We start from the raw sequence: 13,715 nt of genomic DNA, 5'->3' as shown, positions 1-13,715 counted from the left end.
TATGCCAAGCTCCCCGCTTAAGCAGCTCTCCCACCTGCTCGACCAGTTGCAGAAAACCGGTGGCATGGAATTGTTGCGTGCCACAGGTTGCACGGACCAAGGCCAAATAAATGTAGTAAAATATATATTGTTGTGTTATATATAATAGTATATATCTATATCATAATATTATATATATTATCTTATAAAATTAATAGTCATATTTATTTGGCCTTGGTCAGCACGACCTGTGGCACACAATTTTCCGTGCGACCAGTTTCATGCAACTGGTTGAGCCGATGGGAGAGCCGCCTTACTCCTGAGATATTTTTCTCCTCACCCAACTCCGTACCCAGCCATCTATGGGATGAACCCTGACTCTGATGGAGGTTCACTACGTACGAAGAGAGTTAATGATCCGAACTTTCGTCGAGCATGTACACACGAACAAACAGATACACTGTTGCCAGCACCCGTTACCCACCTCTCGCGACTGGGTGGCCCAGGTGGAAATTTTGGCGACTGTACATGCAAGGCCATGTGAATTCGGAAGCATTGAAAATTCACCTTGCACCCCGGGGATGCCTAGAGTATATTGATGGCTATCTATCAACCAAGTTTCATGCCTTTACGACAGACTGTCTGTTCTGTGGCCCTCTTTTGAAGATATTTGACATGCCTCACTTGGCACATTTCACATGCCACATGCATTACCTGGGTGTGATGAAACCTGTTAAAAACAAATCTTAACCCCTAAAGCACGGGTCGTCGCGTTTGCGACGCTCGGCAAAAAGGACTTAACGGCGGATCGTCGCGTTTGCGATTCCAGTTAATTTTGAATAAACGCGGGCAAGGATGTTCCAGCTGGTATTGTCTATCAGTACCACCACCCTTTAGCTACAATTAGCATACTTTACCTTTGTACTACTGACCTCCATTGTTGACAAGTATCGCATTTTTCCCCCCTCCCCCCCACCACAGCCCAGCCAGCCTGGCTGTGATACATGGCAGCGCTCTGCTCAGAACTGTAAATCTGCGCTCTCCTCTCACAAGCAGTTTATGCTAATAGGAAACGCTTGTTTCCTCAGTTGTCACACTAGCTTTTCTTCGCACGGTTTACCCCTGTTTAGTGTCAGTTTACCACAGGCTTTCAAAGTGACATTATGGCGAGTTCTAGCTCTTCCGAGTCAGTGCGAGCGGCCGACAGGAACGAGAAAAAGTGATGGGCGTAAGGCAGAATAAAAAGCGTGCCGCGGTGATCTTTTGGGAAGTAATATGATTGAAAATAATGTAGTATACGTGTTTTTAGCTGTGAAAATGGAAATGTTTGTTGAGCGATTGGAAGACCGCCGCCACGCTGCATGTTGGCCGTGCGCTTCGTTGATTTTAGCCTTATTTTCAGTGCTTATTGTACAAATACGGATTCCAAACTACCTGTACGTTGTAGTATAAAGTTTACTGTGACAGAATGAGGCTGTGGTAGAGGGGAAACCGGGTTGCTGGAGGTGTGAAAGTGAAGATTTTGTTACCCAAATTTGCAAGTCTCCACAAGTCCTTGGGTAGTCCACGAAGGCTCATCACCTATCTCTGGAGAAAGCTGAATGTAAGTACTATCTGCCATACCAAGTATAATGTTCTAGGGTTAATTTCTGATTTTTGGCTAATATTTTCCTACAGGTACTCAGACCACGATCAAACCCCGCCACCTGGGGGGGGTCGGCTGTCCATTGGCCGTGCTTTAGGGGTTAAGGAATTGGGTTTTCACGTGGTGCAAACCACAGTCTAAGTTATAAACAGTCATGTCACTCTTGGTTCAAATGCCGGAGCAGCCCAAGCATGATGTCACAGGGTCTCACTGCTGTCAGTTGACTCAGGGCAGCATTAGGGAGCAGATGTGTCTCCTCTCAGTCTCTTTTCACTCATGTGGGAAGTTCAGATGTGCGGCATTTAAAAACATCCCAGTTTAAATATGGAATAACTTTCGAAGCTAAATAGGTGAAAATTAGCTTTGAAAGTGTGCCATTATCAAAGAAAATTAAAGATTATAAAGTTCTATAAAACGATGAGTGACATTTGAAGTAAATTATCCAACCACGGTGTACACCTACATCTGCATGTTGCTATATAATACATGCGTACATGCAAATGTCACTCATCATTTTATAAAATTTTATAAGAAACTTTACTTTTCTTTGATAATGGTAAACTTTTAAAGCTAACTCTGACCTCCTTAGCTTTGGAAATTATTCCATATTTAAACTGACTGTTTATATTACAAGCAGTTTACAAATACAAATAGATATGTGTTAAAATAAGAAGAGCTGCAGATTTACCAGACTCCTGAGTGTTGCATTAACCAATGAGCTGCCTTAATTCAAACGTTTCTTGGCTCCAGCCAACAGAGCCGAGTGAACAGGATGTATTTGTCACACTTGAGTTATACCTCTACTTCTCGTTTTCTCTCTATGGGAGACCTTGTGACATCATCCTCCTGCACGTGAGACAACTGTATGTTACTTAGACTGTTGTGCAAACCACACAATGATCAGCCCTGTGGTTGCTGAGATATAAGCTTCTCAAAACCATTATGGTTGGGCCAGGTTGGGCAGCTCATTTGTGTGAAAATGCCACTACTTGACAAGAGACTCCCGAGGGCTTTGCCCTCGCTAGTAACTAATTTCATTGGACTTTTTCTTCTTGTTTCAACGATATTCAACGCAGATATTTTTAGTGTTGCCACTAGGGATATGAGATATGACTGTTATTGTAATCATTCTTTTTAACCCCTCCGTGCATGATGACACGTTTGTCGTCATATGGGTGTGGCTGCGACTATACTCGTTGACGCTTTTGGCATCATTAAAGCATAAAAACTTTCGTCAGAGGAAAAGTTTTCGGCTGATTGTCGTCATTTTTGGAGGCATCATAGCTTCCTTGCTCCTCGTCAAAAGTAATGAGTAGACAACTGTGGGTCCCGATACTAGCAAGAGAGCAGACAGGTTATTCAGTACCAAATGAGCTGTAAGCGAGGAAGGTAATGCGTGGTTCTGTCCCTTTAAATTTCCACTCTTACCCTCATCCGGGCCATGCAACATGTTTCAATATACCAGCAGTGCTTGTGTTTAGTGTTTGGGCACTGTTGTGATTAGGTTTGGTGTCTGCAATAGGAAATTTGGTGTTTGTGAAGCAATCCTGGTTGTTATCAGCCATTGGCCCAACAAAGATTGTGCTACTTTTTCTAATCAACTACACTGCCTCTACCTTGCACCAAGTGTGAGTATTCAGCTATAATAATAGTGACAGTGAATCATGTGAATATAGTGTGCATATCTAGTGTACAAAGAATTGGTGAAACACATGCAGCAACTTAGAGGAAGGCAGGAAACTGACCTACAGTCACGACATGGCAGGGGTACACTGTAGTTTTTTGCATTTTTCTCGAAAACTCTGAAGCCTAGGATCATCGTTGTGGGCTCAAATGAAAGCCAATTAAATTCTACATAGGATGATAAAATAAAAACGGTAGAAAGAAAAGTCTCTCGCTAGAGCTCCCCGAATAAAAAAAAATCTGTTGCCTGTTGGAAATGGGTTTTATTTTTTTGCTTATTACTCGAACACCATACCTCGCATCAAACTGGGACCTCCGGCATTCGAAAGCTAATAAAATTCTCTTTCCAATGATGTATAACATGTAGAGACTGATTGGTAAACATTCGACTTATGGTGTTGGGAAGTGAGATGTATGCTCTTGAATGTTTATTCAAACGGCCCTAACGTACGTATAGTGTGTGTTTTTGTTGTGTTTTTTTTTTTTTGCTTATGGTGTAGAACAAACATCGACGAATAGGAATATGTGGGTTTTATGGCAAAATAAATATGTTTGGGTGGTGCAAATAAGCCGTGAATACACCTTTTTGGAGTGCGCTTAGGGTGGGGGGGGGAGGGGAGAAAGCAGGCATGTCATGTCCCACAAAACTTACTAACTTATCTGCGCATGAAAGGATTGAAATGGTAACTGTTTCATCAGTGTTTCAAGAGGAGTCTGTATCAAAACAGTTTTATGAGTATGCTTGCTTTATGACTTGAGTGAATCTTACCCGATAGGCCTTCTTGTAACTGGAGGTTTACCTTTCTTTGTCTGATTCACTTGTAAAGTGTGTGATATGATAATGGGGAGGAAGTGTGATGAGAAAACATATTATTTTCCAAGAAGCTTAAACGCCTAGTGTATGGGCAAATAAAGCAATGTCATGGGAGGACACTGTCTCATTGAGTTGATGTGGAGGTTGTTAAGAGTGTGGTAGTTGCTTAAGATGTTTAAGGGTCATGATGTTTTTAGAACAAGGTGTCCTCTGTTTTCCTGTGTCTTTGTATTTAACTATGCAGGATCCTTTACATTTATTACGCTGGAGACGTTTCGGACTGGAGTGACAAGGGATATTTCCTATGGAGTATGATGTAACTGGTGCTATGTAAATGTTGACCATGTTCCTTACTTCATTGTGTGTGTGTGTGTGCTTTTTTTTTTTTTTTCAGATTTGATGTTACATCTGTGTTACTTTCTTCAGGTACAATTTTTCTGCATGATGTATTAAGTCTGTGCATGAGATGCCTTTGGGTCGTACTATAATAACTAAATGCCGATGTTGCCGAATGTGAACGTCTGATGTTCCCGTGTTTCATACCATAAATAAATTTGCTGTTCACGCCACATGTTCGTCTGCTAGTTACAGCATAAAATAGTACTGGAATGTCACAGTTGGATAAACGCCACAAGAGACACCCCTTTCGTGTAACAAACTTAAATATTCATGAATATGATAGCTAAACGCCACAAGAGACACCCCTTTCGTGTAACAAACTTAAATATTCATGAATATGATAGCTAAACGCCACAAGAGACACCCCTTTCGTGTAACAGACTTAAATATTCATGAATATGATAGCTGTTTTTTCCATTTGTAAACACTGAATAATTCGGGAAAAAAAAAATTTCCTTGGCATGTTAAAATATACGAGATATCCTGAGCCGTTCAGAAAACTTTACAAGACTAAACATTTTTGTAGTGAATTCAAGTATCTTGTGGTGGCTGGGTTGGCAACGTGCTGTACAGTAAACGGAGTTATAACAATAAATTTTTGTCTGAAGTTAATTTCGGAGTATCTGTGGAATTTCTCATTAGAATTTTGAAACGGTAGCAATATCAAAGTTTGTGCATTAGCCAGCTCAGTGCTGTAGTTATTACATTTGACGGAAAGCCTGTAAGTTTGTACTTCAGTCTAGTCGAATAATATGTGACATATTGGCAGTGGAAACTAAACAAATTAATATTTTTCTGATAATGGGGCACTTCTTGAAGTGTATCACATTCAAGTGTATACAGTAGTTGATTCATGCAGCAGCTCCAGTGATTGCTAAAATAATGAAAGTCACAATACTTAGCTGGGTACAGTACAACTTGTTTCCTGATATCTGAGGCTAAATAAATATATAACTTATAAGCAAACTACATATACAATATTATATTACATGGCAAAAATTACAGATATGAGAGTTATGTCGGTGTTGCCAAATGGTTAGTTAGGGGTGTATTTTTCACCAGGTTTAGTGTTCCTTTACACTTAAAGAATGGGTAAAAAAAAAAATCAATAGTACTAACAAATAAATGCAATCACGTAAGTTCTTTATTGAAATATATAATTCGTTTTTGCACCAAAATAATAAAGTCTCATTTTCGCGACATTTTCAAGTCAAGATCATCTTGACGTCCATTTTGACTGATATTGAGTTTCAAGTGATTGTCGTGAAAACAGGTCGGCAAGATTGTATTGCCTTTACATCAGAGCCATCTATAAACATTCGTTCGTGCGTCATATGGCTGCCTTGGGATATTTTCTGCAAGTAGAGGAATTAAATGATGTTATTCGTCATGTGATCAACCAGACCGGGCTTTTGCTTGAAATTTTGGAGTCAGATGAAAGGGCAGCTGTACCATTGTTGTTGGACACAAGGTAAAATTGTCAAAATCCTCAAGACCCTCACGTCGTGGTGGCATCAGGGAAAATAAGAGTAAAATTGCTCTGGGACCGGAGGCGATGCTCTTGTTTCAGACAGTTTGCTGTAAATGTAACTAGCCATGTCAAGTAACCTTATATAGGACCACTTTTATACCCCGATGGTCTTAAATGAAAAACTTTACTAAAGTTGCTGCTAGATGGCGCCACCACAGGTATCAGCTGACAGCAAATTTGGATTCTTCATGTCAAATAAACATCTGTGGGACCATATTTATATCTCAGTTGGCCACAAGCTTTTTCATCTTCTCTATCGAGTTTGGCTCGACTTCGGTAGCGCTGGGCTTGTTTACAAAATGGAAAGTCAATATCAGTCACAATACCTCAGGAGGAACATTGACTAATCTTGACTAGTCTTGCTCAAAATTCAAAATCGTCTTGACTTTTGGTGCTCGCGAAAACGGGTATCAGCACGATAGTCAACATGCAATATCAAGTTTAGTCAAAATATCTTGACTTTTAAGGTTGCGAAAACGCGGCCTAAGTTGATTTAGTTAAGATAAAGTTAGGTAAAATTACTCGATAAGAGTGAATTGATTGGTTAGGATGATGACTGAAATACTGTAAGTACCTATTACAATCAAACACACAGTTTTGAGCTTAGCTGTTTTAGCTTTAATACAATCTTTGTTTATAAAACAGTGCAGATTATTCCAAGAGATTAAAAAAAATCCTCTATCTATCTATTGTCAGATGCATTGTGACATATTGGCACTGGAAAGTAAATCAATGAATATTTTTCTGACAATGGGGCACTTCTTGAAGTGTATCAAATGCAAGTTAAGTGTATACAATAGTTGATTCATGCAGCAGCTCCAGTGATTGTTAAAATAATGAAAGTCACAGTACTTAACAGCTGGGTACAGTATAACTTGCTTTTTTATATTTAAGGCTAAAGAAATACCCGGTATATAACTTATAAGCAGACTATATACACAATATTATATTACATGGCAGAATTACAGATATGAGAGTTATGTCAGTGATGGTAAATGGTTAGTTAGGGGTGTATTTTTCACCAGCTTTAGTGTTCCTTTACACTTAAGCTAAAGAATGGGTAACAAAAATCATTAATACTAACAAATAAATGCAATCATGTAAGTTCTTTATTAAGATATGTAATTCGTTTTTGCATGAAAATAATAAGTTGATTTAGTTAAGATAAAGTTAGGTTAAATTGCCAGATAAGAGTGAATTAGTTGGTTAGGATGATGACTGAAATACTGTAATTACCAATTAAGGTGGCGTCGCACTGGATCGTTTTTCGCTCTTGATTTGCCAAGCGTCATGCATTTGCTGGCGAACAAAAGAACAGTATCAATTCACACTCAACAGCCCAACTGTTTGCTGAACATCGAGCATAATCACCAGCTGTGGCCTAAAGTAAATAAACAATGCTAGAAATGGCGCCAACCGCCTCTGATATATGGACTGTCGCAAAATGTGAAGCTGTTACAGCGGTTTTAGGTATTCTCCAGGAACTGCAGAAACACCAAAAACGTGTGTGGGTTCGATCATGGCTGAGAAGACGAGCTTCTAACGGAATAGTTAGTTGGTATGGTCCCATAACATTGGATATACCCTCACTTTTTCCAGTAATGAATGTATAATGAAGGAATTCCACATTATACGTTGACAGGGACACTTTTGGGAAGGCTCCCTATGAGTACTTTGGTGGAGGGTGACCATTTTTCTTGTTTACATCCGGGCCACTTGCTGCTCGTCTGACGAGTTGCTCTCCATCCAACAGGGAAGCACCAGCCACCAGCCGGTGCTTGCGGGAATGCCCTTCTGGCCAGCAAATGCTCGGCGCTCGGCAAACCACGAGCGAAAAACGGTTCAGTGTGAAGCCACCTTTACAATCAAACACTCAGGTTTGAGCATAGGTGTTTTGGCTTTAATACAAAATTTGTTTATAAAACAATGCAGATTATTCCTAGAGATTAAAATAATCCTCTATCTATCTATCTATTGCCAGATACCTTAATCCCGTAAGGGGTGGCCACAAACAAATCGCCTCTATGTCGCCCTGTCCCCCACCATTTCATTGCCCTTCTCCAAGCTCACACCCCTCCTCTCGCATATACCTCTCCACTCCATCCCACCATCTCATCCTTGGCCTCCCTCTTCCTCTCACCCCTTCCACCTCACTCACATACACTCTCCTCGTCAGTCTCCCACTCTCCATCCTCTCCACATGGCCAAACCACCGCAGTGTGTTTCTCCTAACGCTTCCTATCACATCCACATCGACACCACAACACCCCCTCACTTCCTCATTTGTCTGTCTGTCTTTCCATGTGACTCTGCATGCTCCTCTCAAATAACTCATTTGCACTGCTCTCACTCTTGACTTCTGCCCCTTCAGCAAAGTTCAAGCTTCACTTCCATACGTTAGAGTTGGTATCACAATACTGTCATGTAGCAGCTTTTTCACTTCCATGCTCACTTCCCTGTTTCTTATCACTGCTCTCAAGGAACCAGCAACCTTTCATCCCTGTTGTACTCTTTCAAGCACTTCATCCTCTAAACTTCCATCTTTACTCATCACACTACCCAAGTACTTAAATGCACTCACATTTTCCATTTCCTCATCATCTAACCTTACTGTACATTCACTGACTTCACTTCTCTCGAAGACCATAACCTTACCCCTCCCTACATTCACCTTTAGATTCCGTTTCTTACACACTCTCCCAAACTCATCCACCAAGCCTTGAAGCTCCCCTTCGTCATCACTTAACAACACAGTATCATCTGGAAACAGTACAGGGAGCTTCCAAACACCTCCGTCTCTCACTAGGACCGCTCCAACATCCACTGCCCTACCTTGTATCTCTTTTATAACCCCATCCATGTACATACTGAACAACCATGGAGACATGACACATCTTTGTTTCAATCCAACCTTCATATAGAAATATTCACTCAGTTCACAATCCACACGCACTGCAGCCTTAGCTCCCTCATTCAAACTCTTCACGGCCTGCAACAACTTCCCATCTACTCCATATAATCTTAATATTTTCCATAATCCTTGTCTATCCACCCTGTCATATGCTTTCTCCAAATCTATAAAGGCCCCATACAACTTCTTTCCCTTCTCTAGAAACTTTTCCACTAAAGATCTAAGAATGAATATCTGATCTACACAACCTCCTCCCTCCCTAAAACCTCCCTGTTCTTCTCCAACTAATTCCTCTGTTATTTCCCTAACTATCAATAAGTATCCTACCATATACTTTTCCTATTACACTAAGAAGACAAATGCCCCTGTGATTACCATACACTTCTTTTTCCCTTTTTCCTTTGTACTCGGGAATAATTATGTCTGACTTCCAATTCTCCGGGACTCAACCTTCCTCCCAGGCCAATCTGCACATCTTCCACATCCATTCTACCACTATCTGTCCTCCATGCTTCAGCATTTCACCACACACTCCATCAATTCCTAAGGCTTTCCCCATTTTACTAGTAACTTTTTTCAATGGTTCCACAACTTCCATCCCACTGATTTCTTCCTCTCTTCTCACATCCCTCATTCTCCCAGCCATCCCCTAACCATTTATACTTGCATTACTTTAATTCTCTGTGTTCAACAATTCCTTGAAGTGTTCGCACTATCTGCTCACTTTTTCTCCCTTTTCGATTAGTAATCTACCATTTTTGTCTTTCACTCCCCAACTAACTTCTTTGGCACCCTGTCTAACTCTCCTTACCATTTTGCAGAACAGTTAATTACATTCCCTTCACTTTATACTCAAGTTCCTTCCAAATTCCTCATCCACTGTCTTCTTACGTTCTCTTACTAATCTTTTCACCTCTCTATTCCTCTCTACATATAACTCTCTCTTCCGTCTTTCAGCCTCTTCCACGCCCCTGTTCCTCATCCACTCACTATATGCTTTCTTCTTTTGTGCCACAGCCTCTCCCACCTCTTCAGTCCACCATGCTGTTCCCTGCATCCCCTTTAGTCGTCTCTTGGCCCCACACACCACCTCACATGCCGTACAAATTTCTTCTGTGAATATCTTGCTCACACCTTCCACGTCCCCCATCTGCGCCAATCTATATTTACCCAATCGCTCCTCCACTACCCTCTTTTATTCTGCCTTTCTTCCATCTTCTTGTAACTTTCCCACCTTCCTTGTATAAAGTACTTCCCCCTGTCCTCCCCTTCTACTTCTCCTTTTCCTTTGGACTTTTATTCTGACCACCACCATGGGGTGGTCCGAAAATCCACTCCCCAACTTCTATATATTCTTGCATCCATTACACACTTTCTCAACCTTTCATCCACTCACACATAATCAATTATTGCCTTATGTTCATTCAGTTCACCATCCACCCTTCTCATCACTCGCCACGTATACCAGTGAATCATTTTGTGGCTGAAAAGGGTATTAGCCATCATCAACCCTCTCCCGGCACAAATGTCCACTAAAGTACTGCCATTCTCATCTATCTCTGCAGGCACACTCCACTCACCAACTACTGCATCCACCTTCTCATTCCCCTCTTTTCCATTCATATCTCCAATCAAAAAAATCCTGAGGCATCTTTATCCCGAGAGATTTTCTTACCTGTAAATAGTTGCAGACCCGAGGAAATGGCTTGTACCATGCATATGTAGTACAAAAATAGTTTTAGATGGAAATGACAGTTATTGTATTGGAGTAAGTGGGTGGAGGAAAGGCAGGGAGTACTGGTTTAGGCGAAGGGGTTATATACTCGTAAAAGCATGAAGGAGCAGTTAAGCAGTGCCTGTGACAAAAAGGAAATAATGAGATAAATATTTAGAGAAGGAGAGCAACTTCAAGAATGTGAATAATTGAGGAGAAAGTTAGCGAAACAGAACTGTAAGCAGTCTAAAAATATATAAAACAGACCTGGATATATAGAAGTGGAATAATTTCTGGGAAAAGATGTAAGATTTATCCAGCAGACTGGGATAGAAAAAGAAAACTGTACTGTGCCAAGTAACTGAAATCACTGCACATTGTGTGAAGGGAAAGGTAATAATCAAGAATGTGAATACAAGAGGAGTATAATTATTGAGCTAGAATGGAAATTTACTTGTAATAACCAAGACAGGGAAGGTGGCAATAGTATGGAGAAGAAACTATAGCCAAATACATAGAAATTGAATGTACAACTGTGACAGTACACACATCTGATAACCCTGTATTTTCCAACATGTGCTGCTGGTTATGGCTGGATGACAGGTGTGGAAAGAAATTGCTGGAAAAAAAAATGGAGTGTTTGTGCATCCCTTATGTGTTTGTGTTGAAGATAACGTCACCATAAGACCAGCTTGTACAGGAGCAAAGCAGCCTGCATTCTAAAATTTATTCTGTAATAACTATGTATTTACATCTTGCATTACAAATTTAAGAACATATTATGTACTGCTACATGAGAAGATGTGCACATATCTGGATATACTGCAGTTTAGTACCAGACTGGTGAGCTGGCAGGAAACGTATCATGGATGTCTATGAAGTTTGCAATAATACATTGACTTTTCTCGGATAAATTCCAATCTAGATATTTTTAATAATCATTTCCTGCAAATAATGGCGAAAGAGGGTAAATAATAATACATGCTCAGCCTATACAGTATACTGCTACTGTAACTTGCTTATCAATGCATCCTTTTTATGCATTCTTCCACAATTTTTTACCAATTCTAGCGCGTAAATACATATTTTGTACATAAAGCAACAACTTAGAATGGGTTTGCGAAGTGTCTGGTTTATTGAACAGAAGAAATATTTAAAATTCGCGTGCTGTTAGTGTCATAGCTCATTCTCGCCCAGTCTAGCGACCGTCGCGACATCCAAACTCCTGAACTGGTTTCACCAAGACTAGCAGTCCAGTTTTTTTTATAGTAAGGATGACTAGCGCTCAGGAACGTCTGACGACTGAACGTCGCCGTTGGGCCGCCTAAACTCTGGGTTTTTATAGTACGGCCCAATTGAACTTTGTGTAATGAGGCAATGAAATCAACCCTTTCCCTGATGCTTGTTCTTTTTTGTCTAAAAATAGTGCAGTCGATGAAATGTATGAGACTTATTTATCTAGTATCTGTTAATGGTATGCCAACATTTTGGTGAGTTGAGAAAGATTTATGGTTCTGTGATCATTGTTTTAATGCCACTGATGTTTCACTGCAAAATCTGTTGTCATGTATCTCTTTGTGCATCTCTGGTATTATGTATCCTTTGCTGGGTGCGAGTGTGCTTTGCGTGTTGTTGCAGCCATATGTTCACTGCGAATTGTGAGTTTTGTATGATGGCAGACCAGAGAAGCCGAGTTACAACTGCATTTTAATGGTCATCTGACTTGCCAGTGCCTGAGTGTAATCTTCATGTTGCATTAATAACATGTATTTATGTGTGGACCCTGGTTGCATTCAATGCCTCCTGCTAGGAGGAGTAAGAAGGACAAGTAGGGCGGAGTATTGCAGGATCTTTTGTGGGGAAGAAATGAAGAGTATATCCCCGGGAGTGCAGCACTGTACTGACACTGCAGCCAATCGTTCTCTTTTGTAGGAGACCCACCGCCGGATTAAGGGGGGGGGGGCCAAGGGGCCCGGGCCCTGGGCCACCCACCAAGAGGGGGCCTCCCACCAGAGCAACTTGTGTTCATTTCATTTCGTGTTTATGCATTACATATTACAGCATTGGATGAATAGTCCCCGTTCAGTATTTCCTAACTAAAAGTGTCCTATTTAAATATTAGGATTTAGGTTACCAGTCTGTGGTGTATGCCATTGGGGGAGTTGGAAAGGGGGCCTCCCTTCCAAGCGGGCCCCGGGCCTCCCACATGCTTAATCCAGCCGTGAAGAGACCTGAGGGTCATTTGCTGGTCAAGTTGGTTTCTTTGCTCGGGTTGGGAAGGCAACCCTACTCAACACCGCTGTTTTACGATGTAGGCTTAAATAACTTACCTTTCTGTATCTTAGGAAAGAATTCCCACTATTAGTTTAAAAGCTACATGGAATATTTGATATAAGACTAACTGTAAGGTAAAGGAATGTGAGACTAAAGGGAATTAAAAAAAAAAAAAAAAAAAAGCAACACTTAACAGTTGTCAAGCATGACTAAGATGTGTATCGAAGCACAACACAGATATGGAAAATCGGAAATCGCGAGACGGAACGTTAATATTGTAACAGTTCACAGTTTTGAGATCTGCAGGACCGGGATTGGTCCTCGGAGGAAGATACAATTAACCGTTCCCCAGGAATACGAAATATGAATGGGAATTAGTCACGTGTGCAAAATTTGTGTTTTGGCCACTAGGTGTGTGTGTGTGTGTGTGTGTGTGTGTGTGTGTGTGTGTGTGTGTGTGTGTGTGTGTGTGTGTGTGTGTCAAAGTCAGTGCATATTATCAGTAGGAAACGATAGGGTGCAAACATATGCAAACGTGAGGGGATACAATGCCAAAGCTGTCTTTAAATGTCATAAGCTAGATTTTCTATCCCTTGTCATAATTCTACATGCTGATCATGAAATGCAAACCCTACATCGAATCGCGATGAATATGTTATGAAAGTAGGAAAATCAGTCCAGAGAGGGCCCAGTTACTGGACAAAAACTCAACTCCAGCCCTAAGTAACCTTGAAATACATTTGCCATCCTGCTGGATGCACCGTA

This window comes from Coenobita brevimanus, chromosome 78 (assembly GCF_032717465.1).
Source record: "Coenobita brevimanus isolate Jiangsu-jjx chromosome 78, ASM3271746v2, whole genome shotgun sequence".
In the NCBI taxonomy this organism is placed as follows: domain Eukaryota; kingdom Metazoa; phylum Arthropoda; class Malacostraca; order Decapoda; family Coenobitidae; genus Coenobita; species Coenobita brevimanus.
This window is presented reverse-complemented; position numbering follows the sequence as displayed.